Source organism: Anoplolepis gracilipes, chromosome 9, assembly GCF_047496725.1.
Source record: "Anoplolepis gracilipes chromosome 9, ASM4749672v1, whole genome shotgun sequence".
Classification (NCBI taxonomy): domain Eukaryota; kingdom Metazoa; phylum Arthropoda; class Insecta; order Hymenoptera; family Formicidae; genus Anoplolepis; species Anoplolepis gracilipes.
In genome coordinates, this window is record NC_132978.1 from 6,630,539 (window position 1) to 6,656,177 (window position 25,639).

The 25,639-nt window shown below is 33.5% G+C and overlaps 1 pseudogene; it reads left to right on the forward strand.

Moving 5' to 3' along the window:
• The first annotated feature begins 378 nt into the window (after positions 1-378).
• Positions 379-21,876, forward strand: LOC140669665 (neuropeptides capa receptor-like; annotated as a pseudogene).
• Positions 21,877-25,639: the final 3,763 nt, after the last annotated feature.

Genomic DNA, 25,639 nt, shown 5'->3' on the forward strand with positions numbered 1-25,639 from the left:
ATATTTAAGATTAAAGAAATTAATTAAAAACGGGAAAGAAAGGAAGAAGAAGTTATTTGTTTTGTTAGTGAAATTCACAAGCATCGCATAATTAACGAATCCATAGTTTTCTCTTCTCTTTCACAATATTTCTCAAAAACAATATGAGCAGTGCGAAATAAAATGTCAAAAAGCTGCCAAATAAGTTTGTATTGTCAAATTCGGAGATTACATTTATGTTTATATTATGACAAATTCTTGAACGATCAATTTTAAATTTCAAACTTCTCAAGTACAAATCTTACTCAATACAGATTAAGGCTCCTGAGTACTCGCCACGAAACTTCGATGTCGACGGTGGCGACATATAGTTCTGTCTCTTTCCTTCTTTTGGGAAATATGTCAGAAGCAAGAAATGACAACCCAATTTATGTTGCAACCTACGTCGTAATTATTTGCTTTTTACTAGTGATGTGCAACGTATTTATGAAACTTGTGAAAATGTACGGCTGCCAAGCTGTGTAAGGAATAAACTGTGTAAAGTAACATATTCCTCTTCTTTCGACAGCTCTCAAATCGCGTGTTTTTCCGCATTTCAAGGGTTTATTTCGGACTCAATTTACAGTTATTTATCAATTGTCAGGAGAAAGGATTACCAGCCGTACATTATTACAGGTGTGCTGAAGAGATTGGTAGTATTATTTCGTTAAAATATGTTTTTATTTACATGTCAATTGCAATATAAATCAGGGTGTCATTTCTCGCTATTTCTCGCTTGTGACGTCACGATTTCAATATGGCCGCGGTGACTACTCAGGAGCCTTAACGATAGTGGTGTTTTCGTTGGAACGATACCTAGCAATATGCCATCCTTTGCATTTGTATGCGATGAGCGAGCTTAAACGACCTGTACGATTCATTGTAAGCTCCTGGTTATTGACTCTTATCTTCGCTCTGCCCTTCGCCGTTTATACCACCATCAATTAGATCGAATGTCCACCAAGTGAGTCGTCTTTTGTGTTAATAGCCAATCTATTTGTTCAATCGAGTGCTCGTAAAAATATAAATTGTAGATTTTATACGCAGAATGATACAAATACCGTCATCATTGTCGGTAACGCAGAGTATGACACAAGTGTCTACAAGAATTGTAGTGATTTTTACATAGCGTGATAATAATAACTGAGTCAATAATCCTCTTAAGAAGATTAATTTTCTAAAATGTTTATTTTTATAACAAAAATACACAAAAAATTCGATTATATAACGTGTATTTCTCACGAAAAATTTAATCTAGTTCTTATATCAATTATTATATAAATGTATAAGATTACTTCTCAAGTATTTCAGGCTAGTCTTTTCAAAATTTTGATAGCAGTCGAGCTTTTTCATTTAAAAAATAACTAGAAATATAAGAAGGAAAGAAAGTGAATTAAACTGGTACACATTTTTAGTGAAAGATATAAATTTGCCATTTTTATTACTTTTTTGAAGGTGTATAACTCGATGGCGATGTACATTGTTACGTCCAGACTCGGAAAAAGGATGAGATAACGGAAGGACGGAACTTATTAACCCTTGTCGAAACGCGTTAAAATATTAAACGCTTTCAACTCGAACGAACTGTGCAAGGCCGGACCTGGTCAAGGACCTCGAGGATCTCTTTTACTGGGTCAGTAGGCCGTTCATTTGGTGGTCCCTTTCGGGGAATTTAATCCCTGTTACTCGGGACGGGACCTTGTGCAATCTGGGAGTCAGGGAAATACATGTATATTTGAAAGGGTTAATAAATTTGATTAATTGATTAAAATTTTAATTTTATACATTTATTAATGGAAAGTAAAATATATATATTTATAAGATTTAAAAAATTATTATCATTACAATTAGGTTAATCTAACTTATTAATGGGCTGACAGTGTGTGTGTGTGTGTGTTGTGAGTATGTGGAAGTTCACGGGTGTTACATAAATTCAGAAGGACGTCAGTCAGATAATTTGGAGGTGGACTAAGAGGGACTTATTACCTGACTGGTATTTTACAATAATTCTTAAATTTTTAAAGGAAAGGGCAGGGAAGGAATTATAATTCCTGAAAACTAATCGTGGAAGGGGGAAATTTCCTCCAGAGAGCCTCTATTGGAACGGCGAGGGGATATCTATAACCAGGGATGAGGAACCACGGGATAACGGATCTCGCAGGGTTGGATGTAAGGACGGAGTACAGAGTTTCTAAGTCGACGGGGCCAGGCCCGATTGTATATGAGCCGTCTGGAAGGGGATGGCGGATCTCTGGAAGGGGATGGTGGATCTCTGGAAGGTTGTTGAGTAGATATTGGAGAGGAGCAGGACGAGGAGCTTCTCGATGTTCGAAATTATCGGATGGTTCTCTTTCGGTGGAACTTGTGTTCTCCTTCTCGACTACTTCGGCGACCTCACAAAGGGTCTCCCAAATTTTATCTGACTCTTCTTGAGAATCAGGTAAATTTTGAGGGGAAGATGGGGGTGAAGCGTCCAAGATGATAGTAGAGGCTGAGGAGGGTGGACGTGGAGGGGGTTCAGAGGTAGAGGGAGCTTCCCTGGAAGGGCCCGGTAAATCGAGAGGAGATAGGGAGGGGTATACGTGAGAGGATGATACTACGGGATGTGAAGGGGGAAGGGGATCGACAGAAATGCGAAGAGAAGGGTCAGGTGAGAGGGGTGGTTCCGGCTCTCGTGAAGGAGGAGAGGAAGGATGGGACTCTGCGTGTGTGTGTGATGATTGTTCGCAGAAAAATTGATTTCTTAATTCTATATTAAGATTAGAGATATCGCTTTTAAAAGTATAACCTGCTGTCGCCTGAGCCAACACTCTTCGGGTACGTCGGTTCTTAAGACTGCGGCGACGTTTCGGGTGAACGGACTCCACTATGAAACCACACAAGTGTTAAGAAAACTTAAAGTTTATTTTTGGCGAGACAGTTCTAATTAATAAAATTTATAATATTCCTAATATAGTTTTAAGTCATGAAATTATATTATTTGAAACACATAATGTAGGAAGAAGAGAGGAGAGAGAAGAAAAAAAAAAGAAGGGAATAAAACAAAAGGAAGGAAGTAATGAATAAATTATAATGAATGTTTAAAGGACCAGAGGAAAAATGGAGTTCCGGAGAACTTTGCTTCTGCAGAGAAAATAGAAAGAATTTGCAGGTTCTGCCTAGTTATATTTTGTACCAGTATACGAGATACCGGTTCCGCAAAATACACAGGACCCACAGAGGAAATAGAAAGAATTTGCAGGTTCTGCCTAGTTATATTTTGTACCAGTATACGAGATACCGGTTCCGCAAAATACACAGGTACCCACAGAGAAAATAGAAAGACTACGTGAAAATGAAGGGAATGGGAAATACACATAAACAACAAGAAAAGGAGAACTAATTATAATGACAAGGGTAAAATGGGGAGTAAACCGATCAAACAGTGATAATAAATAAAAATCAAGAACTGTCTCACTCTAATTATAATAACAAAATTTTAACTGGGGAAAGTGAAACAAACAGATAAAATTATTCGCTCGGTACTCACTACTTATTGCGTACGCTGATGGTTTTGGTTTTGAAGAGGATCTCGGCAGCGGATCTCGTGGCGTCGATAGGAAGTTGACAGGAATCCTGGTTAGCGAGCTACTCGTTCGTATTGGATGGCACAACCACTTACATTGTCTAACACTCGTTATTGTCTTTAATTTTTAGTTTGTCCGCAACCACTTCACAAAGAATCTTGGTTAGTTATGAACCGAAACACGTCACGGGTTCGGAAGTATTAATCGAAAGTGTTAATACCCGAAGAATTAATAATTGAGATGGAGTATCAGTCCCGCGTCTCGAAGCCGAGGTCGAAAAATAACTGTTACTGTGGACGAGAGATCGAACCGTAGTAGTGATCTCGCGGCGCATTACTCTTCGCATTAAATACCAGAATTCGTACCTCCTCTCCATTGGACAATTGGACGAATTAGAATTTTAATTAATGCTCCCATATGCTTAGAGGGGTGTTTCTTTCGACTTCAAGTCTCAAAAAATTCTTCTCTATTGGTTCAAGAGATTTTTCCGTTTGGCCAATGAGGAGTTTGGTACTGTCAGAGTCGCTTATCGCTATTTAGAATTTTATTATAAACAGCTGTCACTTTAGGTGGTCCGTCAGGTGAACTCTCTTATCGAATGCTTCTTAAGTTTTCGTCGCCGTTTCAAATTTACGATTGCAGTTCTAAACCACTACTTCGAGTTACGGTGACTCTGTTTTATTTAAAATTCTTTTAGAGTTTAGAGAGCCGTAGAGTGTTTATGCTCTATTCAATTTCTAAGATTTCTTTAGTTATTTTATTTAGGGCCAATTTCACCATCGCCGATTAACTCTAACTACAGGTTAAACTATATCTTTGTCTTTTTCAGAAGTTTAAGAAAAAGAGACGAAGATATATTGTAGTTTAACCTAAGGTTAGAGGTAACCGACAATGGTGAAATTGGCCCTTAGAGTTGGTCTCGCCTTACGGAGGTTTGTTAAAATTTTATTGTCCACGTAACGTAAGATTCGTGGAGTGTAGCTAAAGTGACAGCTCTCACGGTTTAATATTTCGCCGTAGAGCGTTCTCAGAATCACTACCTTTAAATGTTTATGCATTCCCTTCGAAAAGAAAGAATCGTGAAGTCTACAGGACGTAACAACATTAAACATGCTATTATTTGAGAAATAGGACTAAGTAAATGCATGACATTTGCTAATGTAACTATGGTTGGTCTATTTGCTCATCATGAGTACACTTGCTATAGGCGAATAAATTCATTTGAAGAACACTCTTGTTTAATTAAACGATGCATTTTTCATTGAGTCTCTGATTATAGTAATTATAAATTCAACGAAGAAAATAATTAATCGATGACTTTTTCATGGACAATGAGCGCTTCTACTATAAAAAGCATTAAACAACAAAAAAGTTATTCTTGTAAAAAAATTATAAGAAATATCCCTAAAAAATATGTCAATCCAAGAATTATAAAATAAATGAATAACAATAAAACTTGATAAGTGCAGGATAGAAAGAAATAAAGCTTCTTCGATTTTGAAATCCAAAAAATCATATTTTATGTATATATTATGTATTTCAAATTGTTAGTTTCTTTTTATTTTTTGTATCTTTATTCTATATTTTGTCCATTCAAATAATAGCGAAAATATTAAAGTAACATTTATCAAGTCATCTTTTATTTTAATAATTACAATTTTTAGGGAATTTTATTAGCTTTCACACACACACACACACACACACATACACACACACATATATATATACATATATATATATGTATATATAACATATAATTATTAAAGTTATTTCACAAAACTTTGTAATTAAAAAACAAAATATAAAACTCGACTCTGCCTGAGATTAAGATAAAAGATTAGATAAAATTCATTTTCTGTGAAAGTAAAAGGCTAAATGTTTAAAAGTCTATTATCGATGAACTTGTAAAAAATAATCTGTAAAAACAAAGATGAAAACATTAAAGAATAAAAAGAGAAGTTCGTTTTAGAACCAAGAAACATTAGACGCGTTTAGCATTTCTGCGGTGCGATTGTGTTTTACCGCAAGTATTTCAATCATTTCATTCATGAGTATATATTGAACTATATTGTGGAAACGATCATCCACGAAACAAACTGCAACATGTACTATAGAATACCTATATGGTTAAGTGAATATGTCAAATGGACTATTTCACCGCAGATTTTCGGTCGTGAATCAATACAATCGGTATCGCCGATTTTGTTCATGATAACATGTATATTTTCCAATTTTCATAATAGCGTGCATCAACTATAAAAAATTTTAGAAAATTCGACACTGATTTTAAAAAACTCGACGGAAAATTATTTTACAAAGATATAAATTCTTTAATCTCAAAATCAAAAATTGCTTCTAAATTTTATTTTTAAAAATAACTTACAAAATCCTTCTATTATTTTCTATTCTATATCATTTAATTATAATTAATGTTTAATTTAATTTCCTTTTCTTATATATCTATTTATGGTAATTTTTACTAAAGTTAATTGAGAGTTAACGAAACTTAATTTCTTGTATAGAAGTTAGATTAAAAGTTATGTTACAGCAGTAATTAGACTAAAAGTAACGCTATAGCAAGTTTATTTCTATTGTATTTCTATTTAACATTTCGATTACATTTGTCCCCCTGAGAGAGAATAGATGTTAAAAGAATATGATAGAAATGTATCTTTTGTAAAACAAGAGCTCTCAGACATGTCAACAACATGATAATATCAAGTGCTGTTTGGAAATTCAATGAGAAACAGACACCGTACATGACGACAATACTAAGTGTAAGTGTAGCTGTAATTACATAGCATCAAGAGAAGCCTTTCGCGGCGTTTGTCAACATGGATGATAACGGATCATTTACGAAAATCGCGATTTATTCATCATTTGCGTCAATTTGCACGAGAAATTTACATACTCCCGACCGCGGGGAATACATAAATCTGACGGCATTGAGAAATTTATCCTACAAAAAGATTCCACGGAAACAATAAATCTCGCAAACGTGTATTTTTCATATTAATGCGATTTGCCGCGTTTAATTCGTTTCAACAAACATGTATGCACTACTCATATTCTAATGTTTGTGATAATTCTGCAAACGCGTTAATACTGCGTATTGTTAAAGAAAATAATTTAAAAAATCAATGTCTCTCTTTCTTCGTATATTCTACTCTTGCAATATTTTTATTTAAAAAATACAAGAAAAACGAAATACCGCAGTGATCCGCATTCGTCAAATGCGCAACAGATATTCACGTCTGCTCACATGATTTAATATTCATCGCCAATTTCACTAAGCTGCTAAAATACATCATCTTAAATTACAGCTATTCATAATTTCAATGCGTCTGAATTCTGAATCTCATTAATTTCGATGCACCTGAAGTGCGTTGTCACTTGCATCCATTTATGTCCCGTATTAATGTCCCATTTTACATTTTATGTAATCAGATACGCCATTCAGTATCATATGAGAAATGAAATATAGTTAATTTTTTTGTGTAATATATATTGAATAATTATAATTGTCAACAAATTTTTGTTTCAAGAAAATATACATACATAATGTTTCGCATTAATATATTTTTTTATAAATTTTGTTAATAAGAGAATTTTTCCAAAAATATTTAAATTAAATTAAAATTAATATTTAAATTGAATATATTTATGTTGTATAAATATTAATGTTTATGAATATTTGATCGCAAAAACAATTTTTGTTTATTTCCACGTGTTATCCACGTGTGATGTGACAAGTGTGAATTATTGCTCCAAATTATACCTTTAGTGAACCCCATTTAAAATGTATTTAAATACGTTTTATTTAACTGCACGGATAAAACGTATATGTTCAATTGTGAATTGATTAGTCAGAATGTTCCAACATTTTTGTATTGATAGGATTTAAGGAGAAACTAAATGAATCAGCTACGACAAAAGTTAATAAATTTAATACATTTTGAGATTCATAAATTTGATATTATGCAGAACACTTTTATAATCTTTCAAAATATAAACTTAATAATTAATTTACGAGTTAAAAATTTGCTCTGCAGAATTAAAATATTTATTTTCACAAATTGTTGTGTTCAGCCACTATAAAATTTTTGTGGTACAGTCACCATAAAAAAGTTAGCTCAATATAAAATAATATTTACACTTTGCAGATTAAATTATATTCTAGAACGCAAATTTTCATTTTTACTCACAAATTAATTAATAATTTTATATTTTAAAAGATTAAAAGTGCTTTACGCAATCATATTCATGAATCTCGAAATGTAGTTGATTTATTAATTCTTGACGCTGATCCGTTCAGTTCGTTAAACTTTTTAGTTCAATAACTGTAATATATAGTTAAAAGATTATATAACAAAATTCTCTCTCTCCAATTGTCTGTTCTGTGAGCGACAGAATTTATATATCAAGATATTAAATTAATAAAATTAACACGTTCTCTAAAATTTGATAAATAAGCTTCTTAATCAATTAATCTTAATGTGTGACTATTATAATTATAATTACTTAGTTTTAATCATTCATGTAATTGAAATTTTATGAAAGAAATATCCTCATCAAAGAGAATATTAATAAATATTTTTTTCAAATTTAATATCAATAAGTGTTTTCATGGATAATATAACAAATTTTTGCCATCTCCCACTGAATAAAAAAATTTTTAATTTTAAATTTTAAATTGTAAAATATCGATTAATAAAATTCTAAAAATTCATATATGTATAATTGATTCATAAATATTCACAAATTATATTAATTAAAAATTATTATAATTTACTTTTGTGAAGCTTATAGAAAAAAGAAAATAAAATAATCTAATACAGTAAGTTAAGAAACACGTGTTTCCGACATTTATAGGATCCGGTCCCTATTCTGAGGAGTCAGCAATGTGCGCTATGTTGCTGCCCAACATGCCCAAGCTCCCCCTTTATAGCGATGCTTTATGTGAGAATGGGTCTCCGAATACAAAGCAACGGCTTTGGGCACAGCATCGAGGGCTCCGTTCACGGAGAAACAAGGCAGGCTCAATCACGAAAAGCCATCATCCGAATGCTCAGTAAATTTCTATCTTTTTCGGATTACACACGCACACATATACATAGAAACATGCATACATATGTACATGCTACGCGTAGGGAAATGTAGTACACATAACACTTACTTAAGCTACAACATACCTCATAGAATTTATTGCATCGCGTTACATTTTATTTCGATCGTATTTCGTTTTATATCTTTGAGCCCCCGCAATACTTTATTTCGAATCCTCGTGTTTTGTAAATTTCACAAAATAAAATTTTGCATCACTGATTGATTCGTTTACTACTAATATAATATCATTTATTACGCAGAATAGAGAATAAATTAAACTCGATGCGAGACGATCGTGGATTATTTTTAAAACAACATTGCTTTTTAAAATATTGCATGAAATGCATATTCAAATTTTTCTTTCTATATATAAATATGTCTTCTTAAAATTAAAACTTGTATTCGTTCATATACGTACAGAAAATATAAAGAGAAAAAATATATTTAAATAAATGTTACACTTCTGACAAAAAATATTTCTACAGAGATTGCTGTTGTAATTTTTCTTCCGTTTTGGAAAAAATTTATAACTAAATTTTAAACTTCAATATATTAATCTATTCTGACACTATTTTAAGCATATACATTACAAGGAGTTATATTGCAAATACATGACTTTCGTTAGGTGAAACTAGCTATTATGGGGATGTCAAATTCCGGGAGGTAACCGCATGATATTCATTTTCGCGTAGGCGGTCCGTGACAGAAGATGTTAAAGTTTCAGTCATCTATGCAATAACATAACTTTAGATGATATTCAGTCCAATAAGCTGTATTGTTACATTGCATTAAATGGTAACATTAGTTTCATTTCACATCGGTCTCACATGACAAGCGTCTACTAACAGTTCAATTGTATTTCGCGCCTCTTCCTCGAGATCAATTGTAGTACCCCTACTCTATACCGATGTCGTCACAGCCTTCAAAGTACAAAACTTTTGTACGTCTTCCATCTTGAATGGCGTGTTCCTCATTCTTCTTCTTTGTGCCGAGCACGTCACACGTAAAAATAATATCAGCGAAAGTTGTAAAAATGTCAAGTAAGAAAAGAAAACATTCAGACAAGGATGATGATAAAGAAAACGTGTTGAGAAAAGAAATTAAACGATTAAGAAAAAAAATCAATCGCCATATGAAAGATCGATAAAGTTATTATGGTAAGTAAAAAAAAAAAAAAAAAAAAAAGGCACATCTGGTCCAATCAAATGCTGCTGTTATATAAATATTACGTCGAGTGAAAGTTGTCAATTATGTGTTAAGTTGCGGTCAAGCCGGTCCAACCGACATTGACCATGCTAGCATTACACATAACCTTACCATCTCCGTCCAACCGATATTGGTATATACTAATCCTATGTAAAATACGGTCCAACCGTATTTTGACAACAATCGACGTTCTCAATCAAGTCGGTCCAACTGACATTAATAGAGATATTTTATTCACGGTCCAACCGTGAAAAAATCTTATTTACAGATATGTAATCCTTCATACGAAAGGCAGTTGTTGTTACAACTGCCTTTCATTTCTGATATAACAGGTGATTACCAGAATAGATGCTATCGTGATAAACGTCTTCACAGACGAAGTGGTCGTTATGATAGCTACGACCAACGTGGTCGTTATTCAAGTCGCAGCATCAGTTGTGAACGCTATTCAAGAAATCGAACTCGAAGTAGAAGTCGTAGCAGTTCACTTCTAAACTGTAGATCACGAAACAGTTCAGTTTCAAAGGATAGATTCCCTGAATCTCCAAGATTCAGAGAAGAGTCTCAGAGTCCAAGAGATAGTATTCTTGTAGATACGACACCAACGGACGACACTGGCAATCAAGGTCAATCAAACAAAGCTGCGCAGTCAGATCAGACGGAGGTGATTCAGCCTAATCAGCTTTCTCAAGATGCCACGGCTGTTCAAGAACAAAGTCAAACCTTGAAGTCAATAGAATCAGATCTTGATCCCGAGATTCTTCAGGCATTAGGAGAAAGAATTCATCCGGACAGGAAATTAGCACCGCCTATACATACAAAATTTGTATCTGGAATAGAGGAGGTAATCAAAAAAGGCCTCCCTACAGACAAAAGAAAAGTTCTACTCGAAAAGTTTCCATCTCCTGAAAATTGTTTGATGATGGACCCCCCTAAATTAAATCCCGAATTGAAAGCTTGCCTCCAGGAATCCATAGCAAAAAGAGACGGTCGAATTGTCGAAAAACAGGTGAGAATAACGACTAGCATTGCCGGACTGCTAAATGTACTCACCAAAATTACGAGTCTCAAAAGCAACGAGAAGTTGCCAACCAAGGAGTTAATAGAATCCTTATGGGGAATTCTGCAACTCATAGCAGACCTTCAGCATGTGGAGTCCAGCATTCGTCGGAGCCTCATATTAAAGAACATCAATACATCAATGAAAGAAACACTTAACGCAACTGCTACCGATGAGTGGCTTTTTGGAGAAAAGTTAGATGAAAAAGTTAAAGCAGCCAGAACTCTGGGAAATTCAAGCAAGAATTTAAAGCCTAACACTCATCAAAACCAAACAAATCAATCAAAAAACTCGAAACGTCCGCTTCGCCGTCAATCATTCACTCACAACTCGACGTCGAGCGGGCGAAAATCTTATCAGTCATATTAAAAGCAGAAACAACCCAGTCGTCGGTTAACACAACAGAAGGACAATTAACAAGACCAGTCAACCTCGAAGAAGCAAAATTAACGGCGGTAGGTGGATTAGCAGGTAGACTCGGACTTTTCCGGTCATACTGGTCGAACATTACTTCTGATAGATTAATCCTGAGCTGGATTGGTGGATACAGAATTCCGTTTGCATCAAGGGCATCACAAACTGTTGCACCCGCAGAACCCAAGTGGTCGATGCAGGAAAGTATCGCAATTCGAGAACAACTAAATGAACTTCTTAAAAAAGGCGTTATTTGTCAGGTAACTCCAAGCAAAAGTCAATTTATTTCAAAAATTTTCTTAATTTAAAAACCAGATAGATCGTATTGGTTAATTTTAAATTTGAAAAACCTCAACAAATTCATAGATACAGAGCATTTTAAGATAGAGGATGAAAAAATTGTTAAACGGTTGTTAACTCCCAATTGTTATATGGCATCAATTGACCTTCAAGACGCCTATTATCTCATTCCAATTAGAAATTCAGATCAAAAATTCTTGAGATTTAGGTTCCAAGGGAGCTTGTTTGAATTCACTTGTTTTACCCCTTGGATTAAATACGGCACCGTATACATTTACAAAAATTATGAAACCAGTTATTTCATATTTAAGAAATCTGGGTTATACATCAATCATATACCTGGATGACGTTTTACTTGTCGAGAGTTCCGAGAGCAAATGTCAAGAAAGTGTGCGGGTTACAGTGGAGTTATTTAGGAAGCTGGGGTTCCTAATTAATGAACAGAAAAGTCACGAGGTTCCTTCGACTAGATGCAAATTCCTTGGAAACATCTACGACTCGGGAAAAATGGTCGTAGAACTTCCAATAGAAAAACAAGAGAAGGTAAAATCAAAAATTGATAATGTTAAAGTTATGAAACAATGCAAAATAAGAGAGTTCACATCTTTCATTGGAACCTTGGGTGCTTGTTGTTTAACTTTAAAGTACAGGAGAGTTTACATGAGGTCCTTCGAGCGGGAACGATATTTAGCCCTTGAAAATAATAACAATAATTTCGAAGCAAAAATGATATTATCATCTGATTTAAAGGAGGATTTTGATTGGTGGAGTAAGCATACAACTAATGCTAAAAATCAAATAAGTAATTTTAATCCATTAATCGAAATTTTTTCGGATGCATCCTCTTCAGGTTGGGGGGCATTTTGTAACGAATCTAGAGTTAATGGTCACTGGAATGCAGAAGAACGAAATCAGCATATTAATTACCTAGAGTTATTAGTTGCATGGTTCGGGTTAAAATGCTTTGCTAAGGAATTGAAAGACTGCGATGTCCTATTAAGGATAGACAACACCACTGCCATCGCGTATATTAACAAAAAAGGAGGCGTTAGATTTCCAAAATTAGCAAAAATTGCAAAACAAATCTGGCAATGGTGCGAGAGTAGAAATTTATGGATAATGGCTAGCTATATAGCCTCTAAAGATAACGTTGAGGCGGATGTTGAGTCTCGAAGGCTGGAACCTGAGACAGAATATGCTCTAGCAAAATCAGCTTATTGCCAAATAATCTCAAAGTTCAGAGATCCAGAAATCGATCTTTTTGCCAGTAGAACAAACACAAAATGTAAAAAATATATTTCGTGGAAAAAAGACCCTGGGTCTGTTGGAATTGATGCTTTTACCATTAGCTAGAAAAGATATTATTTTTATGCCTTTCCTTCTTTTTCAATTATTTTGTGTACTCTTGAAAAGATTAGATTCGAAAAAAGCAGAGGAATACTAGTAATTCCGCTGTGGCCAGCTCAGGCTTGGTTTCCAGTATATATGTCAATGCTTGAATCATCGCTAATTTATTTAAAATCTGATGTTAAATTGTTACAATCTTGGGACAGGAAAGCTCATCCCCTTTGGTCGAAGATTACCCTAGTTGCAGGAATTATATCAGGAAAGCACTCCAGATAAACAATACACCAGAATCTGCAGATATTATCATATCATCGCTTAGTGAATCTTCATTAAAACAATACAATATTGGTTTAAAGAAGTGGTGGATATTCTGCAGTAACAATCAGTCGGATCCGTACCAGATCACAATTCCCATGGTCTTAAGCTTTCTCACTGTGCAATTTAAAAATGGTGCTTCGTATGGAACGTTAAATTGTTTTCGTTCAGCTATCGGGAAGATTCAGGGAAGAAACACAGTTCTAGTCTTGCTGACGACTCCAGAGTTAAAGGGTTCTTCAAAGGTATTGCTAGATTGAGACCTCCCAAGGCCAAATATATCATACTTGAGATCCAAAGATAATCTTAGAGTATCTAGGTAGATTGAATTCGAACGATGACCTTTCCCTTGATAGTTATCAAAAAAATTGGTCACCTTACTGGCTCTTGTCACAGGCCACCGCATGCAAACATTAGCTTCAATAGACATAAGGAATATTATAAGAAATAATGATAAATACGAAATCAAAATAAAAATTATAAAATTATAAAAACTTCGAGACCAAAAAGAATCCAACCAAACCTAGTAATACCTTTTTTCAATAGCAACATGATTGTTTGTCCAGCAGTGGCATTGACTATGTATTTAAGAAAAACAAAATCTCTTCGAAAAGGGGAAAATAAACTTTTTATTGCAGTTAAAAAACCTCACAGGGCCGTAAGAAGTCAAACTTTAAGTCGATGGATTAAATCTGTTTTAAGTAATAGCGGACTTGATACTGCTAAGTTCAGTGCTTACAGCACAAGACATGCATCGACATCTGCGGCTGAGCGCAGTGGCGTTAATATAGACTTAATTCTAAAAGCCGCGGGATGGACTAAAAAATCCCAAACTTTGGCTAGATTTTACAAACGTCCTATTGAAACAGATAACACATCATATGCGTTAGCAATTTTAAACCAGTGTAAAAAATAAATAAAAAGGCGGAAACCATTGCCGTAAAAAAAAAAAAAAAAAAAAAACTTTAAACAACTACAATTGATCTCGAGGAAGAGGCGCGAAATACAATTATATGATTAAACGAACTTACCTGTAAGTGAAGTTTTGTCATAATTGTATGAGCGCCTCTTCCGAAGAGATCAATCTCTCCCAGTATAAATAATCCCTAATTCTCAATAAATATAATTAAGAATTCCCAAAGAATTTACGGCAAAGGCACTTTGAATACGAATGAGAAACACGTCATTCAAGATGGAAGACGTATAAAAGTTTTGTACTTTGAAGGCTGTGGCGACATTGGTATAGAGTAGGGGTACTACAATTGATCTCTTCGGAAGAGGCGCTCATACAATTATGACAGAACTTCACTTATAAGTAAGTTCGTTTAATCATATAATTTTATGTTAACTTTAAGTGAAGAATTATCATATTTTTTTTCTTTGTATGAAAATTACTCTTGTGGTTAATCTCTTTGCATATAATTCATACAATTTAAAATTAATATTTGTAGATAATTATCAATGAAACACTTGTCCAAGATTATTATAAAGTACAGATCACGAAAACCTGACAATTTTTTAATGAAATAAATAAATGAAATATAATTTAAATATTTATTTCTTGTTAGATAGTAATAGAATATAAAATGTCATTTGAATATATTATTTAATTTTATTTAAAAATTTTTTTTTTAAGTTAAATATTTAAGTTATATTTTATTTTGAAAAGCATTAGGTTTTTTCATCATTATTCATTCATTTTGAAAATCATTCCGTGACTCACCCTATATTTAGTTGTTTGCATAGTATAAATAGTTTTTGTTTTATTCCGCAAAAGATATCTTAAATATACGCAATGCAACGTTCAATATACATATTCCTTGTATAGCATTCAGAGAAAAATCATCTATCCTTTTATAAAGAACTTTATAAAAGGATAAAACATTGCTGATCGCAAACAAAAAGAAATTCCAAGAATCTACAATTTTTCATTGAATGCGTTTAAAAAAAGATATGACTTACATCAGAATAATAAATATAAATATTAAAATATAAGATTTTTTTCTGATTTTTATTCACATGTGTTTTGACTAATGAAGTATGAAAAAAACAAGTAATTTTTATTGATAATTTTTACTTTCATTTGACACAAATCAGTAATTAATTAAGTTATATTGTTTTGTTTTGCTTAATACGAAATTTATATTTTAAGCATTAAAGCCAGCCGCACATAGTACGATTTTTCATACTAAATCGTATACGAGACATTTAACAAACTATCATACTGGCTATGCAACTTGAAATTATGTGTGTTACGTGCTACTATACGTCCTAGTATGCTAGTTTGGTAATAGGTTTGGTGCTTTTTTCACTACGTGATGTCTTGCTAGCTGTAAACGATAATAAACCATAATAACTGTCAAAAACATCAAAAATTAATATATACCTACACTCTATATAGAGACAAAAGTTATATATCATTGTTCGACGAGTAGATTATTTCATTATTGTACAACAGAGTTTATCTCACATTACAATTAACATTTACAATTACAATTAATCTAGAAGATTTTTTAAATAATGTATGTCAGATAACCATTTCATTTATAACAGAATTTCAAGTTGCATAGCCAGTATGATAGTTAGTTAAATGTCTCGTATACGATTTAGTATGAAAAATCGTACCGTGTGCGACTGGCTTAATTTTAAAATTAATTAATTAAAATGGAATCATTAAATTTATTTCTTAATTTAATTATTCTCAAGAAGAAAAGTTTTCAAATTTTGCATATTTATTACTTGTTTCTCCGAGAATCGCAATTATTTAGAGAGTATTTCATCAGTAATTGTGGTATAAAAAAAATAAAGGTGATTTCTCTTGCAAATGCAAATCGAAAATGTAGAATCAAATTACACACAATTATTTCTGCATTTTTCGTATTTGTAAACAATGTTACGACTTGATATGGATCAAAGCAACAGGTTTTAATAATGCATTTGTTACATTAAATTACAAATTACTGAAAATGTCGCTCTTTTTGTCGCATACAATTTGTTATTTGATGAATTAAAGAAACATGAATTGATAATATGTTCCAAATCTTCATTGCTTCAAATTCCTCCAATATTATTTTGTAATTAAAGACAATTTCGATTATTTAGCAAACTATTTCAATATTCAACGGATCTTTAATATCAATTTTCTCGAAAATAAAACCTTATATAAAAAAATGTCATTTTACATTTTTGATTTGCATTTGTATGAGGCATCACCTCCGCATCACGTGTACTACGATTTTCGATATACTCTCTCTATCAGTATCATCTTTCTATGTCGCGTTTGTAAACTGTGATGTCGTGCTAAATATTCCCACGAAGATAAGAGGATCATTTGAGGTATCGTTGTGTTAGGGCAACGAGTAATACCGCCGCGATAAAGACTTAGCCTCCGAAGGGGGAGCACTGGCGGCAGTAAGTCTCTCCCTCCCTCCCGTTTTGCGGATCCTCGAGTGGCGGGGGTTTTCCTTTCTCGGGTAGGTTTTATTGTAACCATCGCACGTCACGCGTCGGATGCTTTACCTGCTGAGTTTTTGGAGAATTCACGTTTGTGTTCTGTTCGGAATTGCATTTTTATTGCATCTAACTGACCTATGTCCAACTGGGAACAGCCAAAGAGGTGACGTCTCGCAACGAGACCTTTACAAAGGAATTAGCCAAAGAGGTGACGTCTCGCAACGAGATCTTTACAAAGGAATTAGCCAAAGAAGTGACGTCTCGCAACGAGATCTTTACAAAGGAATTAGCCGCAGAGGTGACGTCTCGCAACGAGACCTTTACAAAGGAATTAGCCGAAAGGTGACGAGGAGGCCGCAATCTTGAGTAGCTCTCTCAGGCTCGACATCCCTCTTTACCGCGAGGTGACAGAATCCACATTTGATTCTTTTCTCACATCTCTGCCGACGATCCCCGCAACGGGGCGAGGTGCGATAAAGCAGCAATTTATCCTACATTATTATTCCATCAGGTAAAAGATCAAAGAATCTCAGATTTTGACTCGCCTCTATTTTGTCTCAAAGCCACGTAAGTTCCTCCCACCCCATACTGAGGGGAGAGGGGACCGAGACAGTGCTTCTCGTTTTATTGAGCCACGGTCTAATTGAACTCTATTTAAGGTTTTCTTACTTTTCAGTTAGTTTTATGAATATACTGTCCGATCGTCGATTAGATATAATTGCTTGAAAAATAGTATATCCTTAAGACTCACTAGTCAGTTCGCCACAAATAGCATTATATTTAGTTATAAGGAAAACATATTCGCTTACCACATGTTTTCTTTTGTGTTTCCTTTGTACAGCATTCTTAATTATAACAAGTCTCATTTATAGCCATTGGTTAAGTTACATTTGATTATATAATTTTTTGTTAACATCAGCTCTTACTTATTACTTTGTTATGTACATTAAGTATGTTGTGTATTTTCAATTTAATGCTGATATGCAACCGATTGTTTTATTGACATATAGAAGAATAATTATATGTAATTTCTTTTTTTTCGTAAGCACGTTTAGCAATTTATCCTCATAGTTTCCTAAAATCCTTCCTCAATTAAAAAGGCGATATTACTGACGCACGACAGCAGAATAAAATAAAGGAATATTTGACTACATTACAACACGTTGCATCGTATCGATTAATCATCAAGCTGCTTCAATTCTATATTTCCTTGACCGTAAAGACAACACGGCTCAATTAAGAAAAAAAAACTATGAGATTTTATGTATTGACGTAAATTCGCCGATTCGTGACATATCATCTATGAGATATTTAAGGCTTCTGAGTAGTCACCGCGGTCATATTGAAATCGTGACGTCACAAGCGAGAAATAGCGAGAAATGACATGTAAATAAAAACATATATTTTAACGAAATAATACTACCAATCTCTTCAGCACATCTGTAAAAATGTACGGCTGGTAATCCTTTCTCCTGACAATTGATAAATAACTGTAAATTGAGTCCGAAATGAACCCTTGAAATGCGGAAAAACACGCGATTTGAGAGCTGTCGAAAGGAGAGGAAAATGTTACTTTACACAGTTTATTCCTTACACAGCTTGGCAGCCGTACATTTTCACAAGTTTCATAAATACGTTGCACATCACAACACTAGTAAAAAGCAAATAATTATGACGTAGGTTGCAACATGAATTGGGTTGTCATTTCTCACTTCTGACATATTTCCCAAAAGAAGGAAAGAGACAGAACTATATGTCGCCACCGTCGACATCGAAGTTTCGTGGCGAGTACTCAGGAGCCTTAAGCTTGACAATATGTAATAAATTATGGAAATGCATGAGAAAACTTGTCCTATGATTATTCAGCTTAACTCATTTTAGACTGTCGGTACAGTTAATCATTCATCATTTTTTAGGAAATAATGAAAAAAAATTATAATAATAAAATAATTTTGAATGCTCGCATGTGCGCGACACCTCGTCAGAAGTTGTTTTTACGTCTTTTTACTGATTTCTCAAAAGTTATTGACAAATATGTCACATATCGAAAAAATACCCGAATATTGTCAATGACAATTTGTCGAGATACTTGGTGCATCCAAAGTGTAAAATAAAGCGTTATGACACGAGTACAGCAATCGACCATATGCATATTGTTCTTACACATACACATGCACACACAAGTGTAATAGTATATCTAATTAAATTTACTTAAGTAAGCCTAATGAAGGAGTTTGTTATTTATCATGGAAGAGAATAAAATCTAACTTTATATAATACTTGATATATATTCGAGAAAAATTAATTTAACATTTTTTAATAATAACTTTTTAATTATAAATAAGTGCAATTAAAGAATCGGACAAATTTTTGGAAACTTTTTAAACATTGTTTAACAGAAATGCTATATCGAAAAAAATGAATCCAATAATTGGAGGCATTTTGTAAGTATAAATAACGATACATCAGTGTATGTTTCCGAATCAGTATATATTATTAGATTTGTATCAATATATTTTTAAAATAAACGAAGGAATTTTTAGTACGTATATGAAAATTTTGATCTTTTACTCTGAAACTTTTTAAATACAATTTAAAATATGATTCATGCGCGGTTAAAAATTCATATTAAATAATTAGCCAAATTCTTTCTACGATATTTATCACAAATACATATGACACATATCACACATACATATACATATAATACACATAGGTATGTCGTATTTTTCACCGCTTCGTCTGTCAATTTCTTTCTTAATGCAGTTATAATTTTTTTACATAAAAATTTACTTATTATATATATTCTAAATCTCGAGCCTAAACCATTCAACCTACAATTATATTTTAGATATCCTATAAATCTTATCTGACCCTACTTACTTTTTATTTAGGACAATTTGGAATACTGAAAAGATATCGATCAAACATTAAATTCTTTCATTTCCAACGTTTTCTTGAATATCTCGCTACATTTAAACTACGGAAACAGTATAAATGGAACAAATATCAGGAAAATATCAGGAAAATAAAAATTTATGTGTTTGTATTGCGGGTGCTAATTTTTACCGTCACAATAGATTATTTGCAGATTCATGGAAAATTCTTCTGGTAAATAATAATTTTAGCGAAGTAAATTTTTTGGAAGAAAAGAGCTCTTATTTTCTCTATAATTTTGTTCAATTAAGAGAAATCTCACTTTAATAAACATTTATTACTTTATATTTCTAATAGAATGAAACATTTGAAAATTAAGTTTAAGAAATCAATCAGTCAAAGTCGTAGCTTTTATATTTTTATATTATTTTATTTTTGATAATTCTTTATGTAATATGTTTGTACTTTCTCCCATCCTTGCAAAATAGTGAAAGATATCGATGGCACTTTATTTCACAGGTGCTGTCGTGATAACATTTTTTATCTGCTGGGCACCCTTCCACGCTCAGCGCTTATTATACGTGTATCAGGTGTCGGCCTTCAACGACATTAATGAGTGGTTATATCCACTGGGCGGTTGCTTGTACTACTTCAACCGTGAATCCGATCTTATATAACGTGATGAGCGCCCAGTACAGGATGGCGTTCAAGAAAACACTTTGTTGCACTCCGACGAGTCCTACTATCACGAGGGACGATCTTAGCAGCATGAGAGGTAGCACGGCATGCGGTTGCAGATCCCAGGTCGTCTGTGTAAGAAGCGTACATTATCAACGTAGCATTAAGTAAGCACACGTGCGATAATTTACCGCGTTAATCTTATCATTATCGAGCTTACCGTTTGCTTATCGAGCAAAAATTTTCCAATTTTTCTACAAATTTTCTTGAAATCTTTTAGAAAGATTGTTCAATGTTTAGACATAAAAATTAAAATGTGTGTTTGTTGCATTTATAATTTTAAAGCTCAATTCTACCGATACTTTTTGAGACTCCTCAGCAAATAACCTCGCGTAATCTCATAATAAATCCATCGAAATTAAAATAACCGTGATATTTGCTTACTTTCAGATGCAACATGTTGCTTCGTTCGCCGACGAGATTACGTTACGACGACGAGGATTACGAGAGAAGTCACTGCAACGCGGAGAGATCCTGCGATGTCCTTAGTCCTGACACGCGGCTACAAGACAGGAGTAGATCCTCGTTCCTCGTTCATTCGAGTAATGGTAGGATCAAGTATTTGTCGAGAGAAAAAAAAACGGAAGATGGCATCGCACAAATGACCGCGGCAAATGAGACATGTATCTGATTCTTGGCGTATTTTAACGGAAAGAGAAAGAAACATTACGGTACAAGAATCGTAAAAAACACTCCTTGGACTGGATAAAAAAAATTACCGTATCGCTCCTGCGTATAAAACGAGGACTGACTGATGTGCAGATTAACGGAGAACGTGCATTATCCTACGCGAGAAGGACGATTATCGGAAGAGGACATATCGTGATATTCTCTTCGAAAAAATATATCTGGGAAAGAGGATTTTGGGGAAATGCTTTGCTAAAGCAAAGTTATCAAGTGTCGGTGGAAAATATTATGAGTGTCGTGGAAATTGACAACAATTATATATATTTGTTATAAAACGAAGATTTATATACATATATATTGTGCAATCGAGTAAAGATAATAAAAAAACTTTGCGGCGCGGAATTACAATAATTTAATAATTTATAATAATTTAATATGCGCGCTTCAGACGGAAACTTATAAAGAAAATGTGCGAATGAAGAAATCGAGTTGTATAAGATGGGATCCAAAACATTTAACTGAGATAATACATAATAGAATAGATGATAGAATATGTAAATAAATGTTTATTCTAAGTGCAAAAGACTGAAAGAAATAAAAGAAAATCAAGGACGTATTAACAAATATTTACGATCTTAAGCAATAATAATTGATGCGCTTCAAGTTGACTGTAAAAATAATTTATAAATGAATATGTAACCGTTAATCTTCTGGATATAATTTAGCAGCATCAATATATAAAAAGTATTGTAAAATTGCATATTTGGGCAATTTCAATTTCAATTATTTTTCAATATTACTTTTATTTGCAATATCTCTGAAGGCAATTATAACTTTAAACTATAAACACCCCCACACATGATATTCTATATTTATTTAACGTTTTATATATTTCTATTGTAAATGATAAACAATTTTATAAATAAAAATACTATACAAATTTTTTTTATCAATAAAATATTATAATTCTATTTCGCTGTTTGTATAGCTTTTTCGTAAAACAACTAAAAGTTATTTATTCACACGTACGTTTGCTACCGTTTTCATAATGTTCGAACGCAAAAAGGTAAAAAAAATTATAAAATTGCACGGAAAACGGATCTTTCACCAAACAATCGCAAAGTGATATTTTAATGCGTCGACGGAGAACAATCCTCTTTAGAATTCAAAAAAATAGCACGAACACCTGAGGAATAAACGCGCGATAATGAAATGAGGAAAGCAAAGAGAGCAAGAGGAACGCGTGAACTTCTTTGAGAAATCCTAAATTTTCAATTGTGAAGAGAAATATACATGTACCTTTGGGAGAGAAGATTTCCAAAGAGAAGAGAAATACATAAATATATATGATGTGTCGCACCTTGACGGTAATATCCTGCCAACGAAATAAATAGTACCTTCGGGAACTCGATCAACAGCGCGTTTTATAGATATATATGTAACGTTCCAAGCAAACTACCTCTTGAATGAAAAGAAGTTTTTGCAGACTGAAACTTTAAGTCTCGCGATTACAGTGCAACTTCCAAAAGGAGCTTGCGAGCTTGTCTTGTTTTTCGAATAAATAGAGAAAAAGAGAGAGAGAGAGAGAGGGGAGGGAGGGGGGAGGGAGGGAAAAAGGGGGAAGGGAGGGAGGGAGGGAGGAAGAGAGAGGGAGGGAAGGAGGGAGAGAGAGGGGGAGAGAGGGAAAGAGAAAGAGAGGGAAGGAGAGAGAGGGAGAAAGAGGGAGGGAGGAAGAGAAAGAGGGAGGGAGGGAGAGGGGAAAGGGGAGAAAGAGGGAGGGGGAGGGAAAGAGAGGGAGGGAGGGAGTGTGAGAGAGGGGAGAGGAAGGGAGGAAGGGAGAAAGAGGGAGAGAAAGGGAGGGAGGGAGAGGAAGGGAGGGAGGGAGAGGGAGGGAGGGAGGGGGAAAGGGGGAGAGAGGGGATAGAAAAGATATAAGATCAAATTATGCGATTCACGTATCCCCTGTCCGTCCTTTCGTATGATTATCGGTGGTTTTATCGTATAATCAGACATTTTTATTTCCTTCATTCAATGCCTTTTCTTTTCTCCTCCTCATCTATCTAAAAAACTGTCGCCAAGATGTATCGATTATCGAGATGTATCAACGTTGATACACTCCTGTATATATACGTACAGCAGCAGCAGAGTAGATTCTTGTGTTATTTGATTGTCTACTCATCTGCTGATTGATAAATAATGATTGATTGAAATCTCTCTTATGCGATAGAAAACTACTTCGCGATTTCCACGCGTATACTATATGTCACTGAATCGACTTCGTTCAAACACGAGAATACATTTCTGATTTAATAATTTGTGTGAATATAACGAGAAATCTTAATAAATAAGACACTTTGCTTTCTACAGTAATTGTTTCTATTTATTTGTTGAATTGTAAATAATACCTATATTATAAAGTCATTTAGTTTAAGGAATTAACATTTCAATAAATGACGTCATGAAACAATAATGTGACGTAATATAATAATACAGTTGATATATATCTGGTTGTTCTTTATATTGCAAATTCTCTGCATTGCAGAGATCTCTCATCTAATAATAATTTTAAAGTAAAATATGATGACAGAATTTGTTGAATTTGATGAAACATTTGATAATGTCATTCAATGTCATTGAAAGCAATTACAAGCAATTTCAGCAAACATGCTTGAATACTAAATAAAAATTGTGGATTGTCTACCGTCAATTTCCATATAAATTAATGTTTTCAAACTTAATTTTCAATCATGTGTTGTATTAAATTATGCATTTGTATTAAAAATTCTGTCCTTTTTTTCCCAAATATTAAAACTACTCTAAATTTCTAATAAATAATAAATTTGAACACATAATTAAAAAAGAAAAAAAAACAAAGCAATAAAAACTATGCTAAATTTAAATAAATGTACTTTTAATGTAAATATATTGCAGAAAAACATAAAAAAATTGCAAAAAAACATAAAAAATCTTGCATTTATGTGGACTTGTGAGTTCTTTTTTAGTGACTTTGAGTTTTCATGTCATTAAAAATAGAACATTTACCCAAGATACTTTTTTTGTACTTTGAGCTTGTTAGACGAGCATTCTGATAACATTTCCATTTTTATTTTTTAGTCCAACACATAATATTTGTCATTTTAGAGTGCTTAATTCAATTAATATGGAATTAAAATAATGCCATTCTGATCAGCTTATAATAATTTAATAATTTTAATCCTACTTTGTCAGCTTAATAATTTTAATCCTACTTTAAATGGAATGAAATCGAATATGTTGAAGTAAAACTATGTTTAAATTTTAAACCTCTTTTAATAAAATTGATATTTCCGTATTATAAAAAATCAAATTCAAATGTATGACATAATGTTAATTTTAAATGTTAATTTTTTGTTAACTTACTGCTCAATTTTTGAATTTTTTGCTTCTACCAATTAATATATTAATAATGGAATTATTAAATTAACATTATGCTAAGCATCTCCACATTAAAAATACATTTATACAGAATTGTAGACAAAACACAAATATATTATAATTGATTGTACAATAGAAAGATATTGCAAATGGATTTCAAAAATATTAAATTTTTATAGATGCATTAAATAACGGCGTGAATATCTTAATCATATAAATAAAACAATAAAAAAAAAGAAATTAAATAATATAAACTTGATGTATATTAAATTGTTTCTTGAACTAATTGCTATCGAAATATTTTGATATCAAATTTTATTGTCTCGTGAAATAAGTTAAATAAAAAATTATCCAACACTTATTTAACAGAAGTAAATTTATAGGTATTTGTTTGAATTTAAATATATTATATATATATATATATATATATATATATATATATATATATATATATGTGTGTGTATATATTTGTATATATATGTGTATATATATATATATATATATATATCAAATAAGTACATATAATTAATACACCTTTCCCGACGTCTCGAACAAGCTCGTCGGTACCAGGATTCGGGAGAAGGGGAAGACTCCAATTGACGAGAACGGTGACAATTACTAGTGACAAATGTTTATTAAACGGCAATATTTACATGTGGTCGGGGTCATGTGCTATTTACATGTGTGAGTGTGTATGTGTAGTGTGTGTGTGGTGTGAGTGCGTGGGGGTGAGCGTGTAGGTATGCGTGAGCGCAAGCGGACGTGTTCGGCAAACGGTATGGGTGCGAACGGTTAGCGGTGCGTATTACAAGCGGGTTGCGGGTTGTTACAATCTAAGGCGGCGCGGGACGCAGCGGTTCGCAAGACAAGTGATCATCTACAAGCTAGGCGGCGCAGATTACGAGCGGGTCGCGGTACATGTGGGTATCTACAGGCTAGGCGGGTTACGAACGGTTCGCAGCGCAGTTATTTACAGGTGGTGCCGTGCAAGTCGCGATCGGTTTCGCGTTACAAGCTGGCCGCTGGGCGGCGATCGGACGCGCTTGTCGTCGGCCACCGGGAGCACCCGGCAGGAGAAGAGAGCATCCTTCTCCCGGATCGACGGTTGGTCGGGATCGCGGCCGCCGGGAACACCCGACAGAAGGAGAGCACACCCTCCTTCCGGATCGCGTGGTCGGGAGCGGAGTCGGTCACCGGG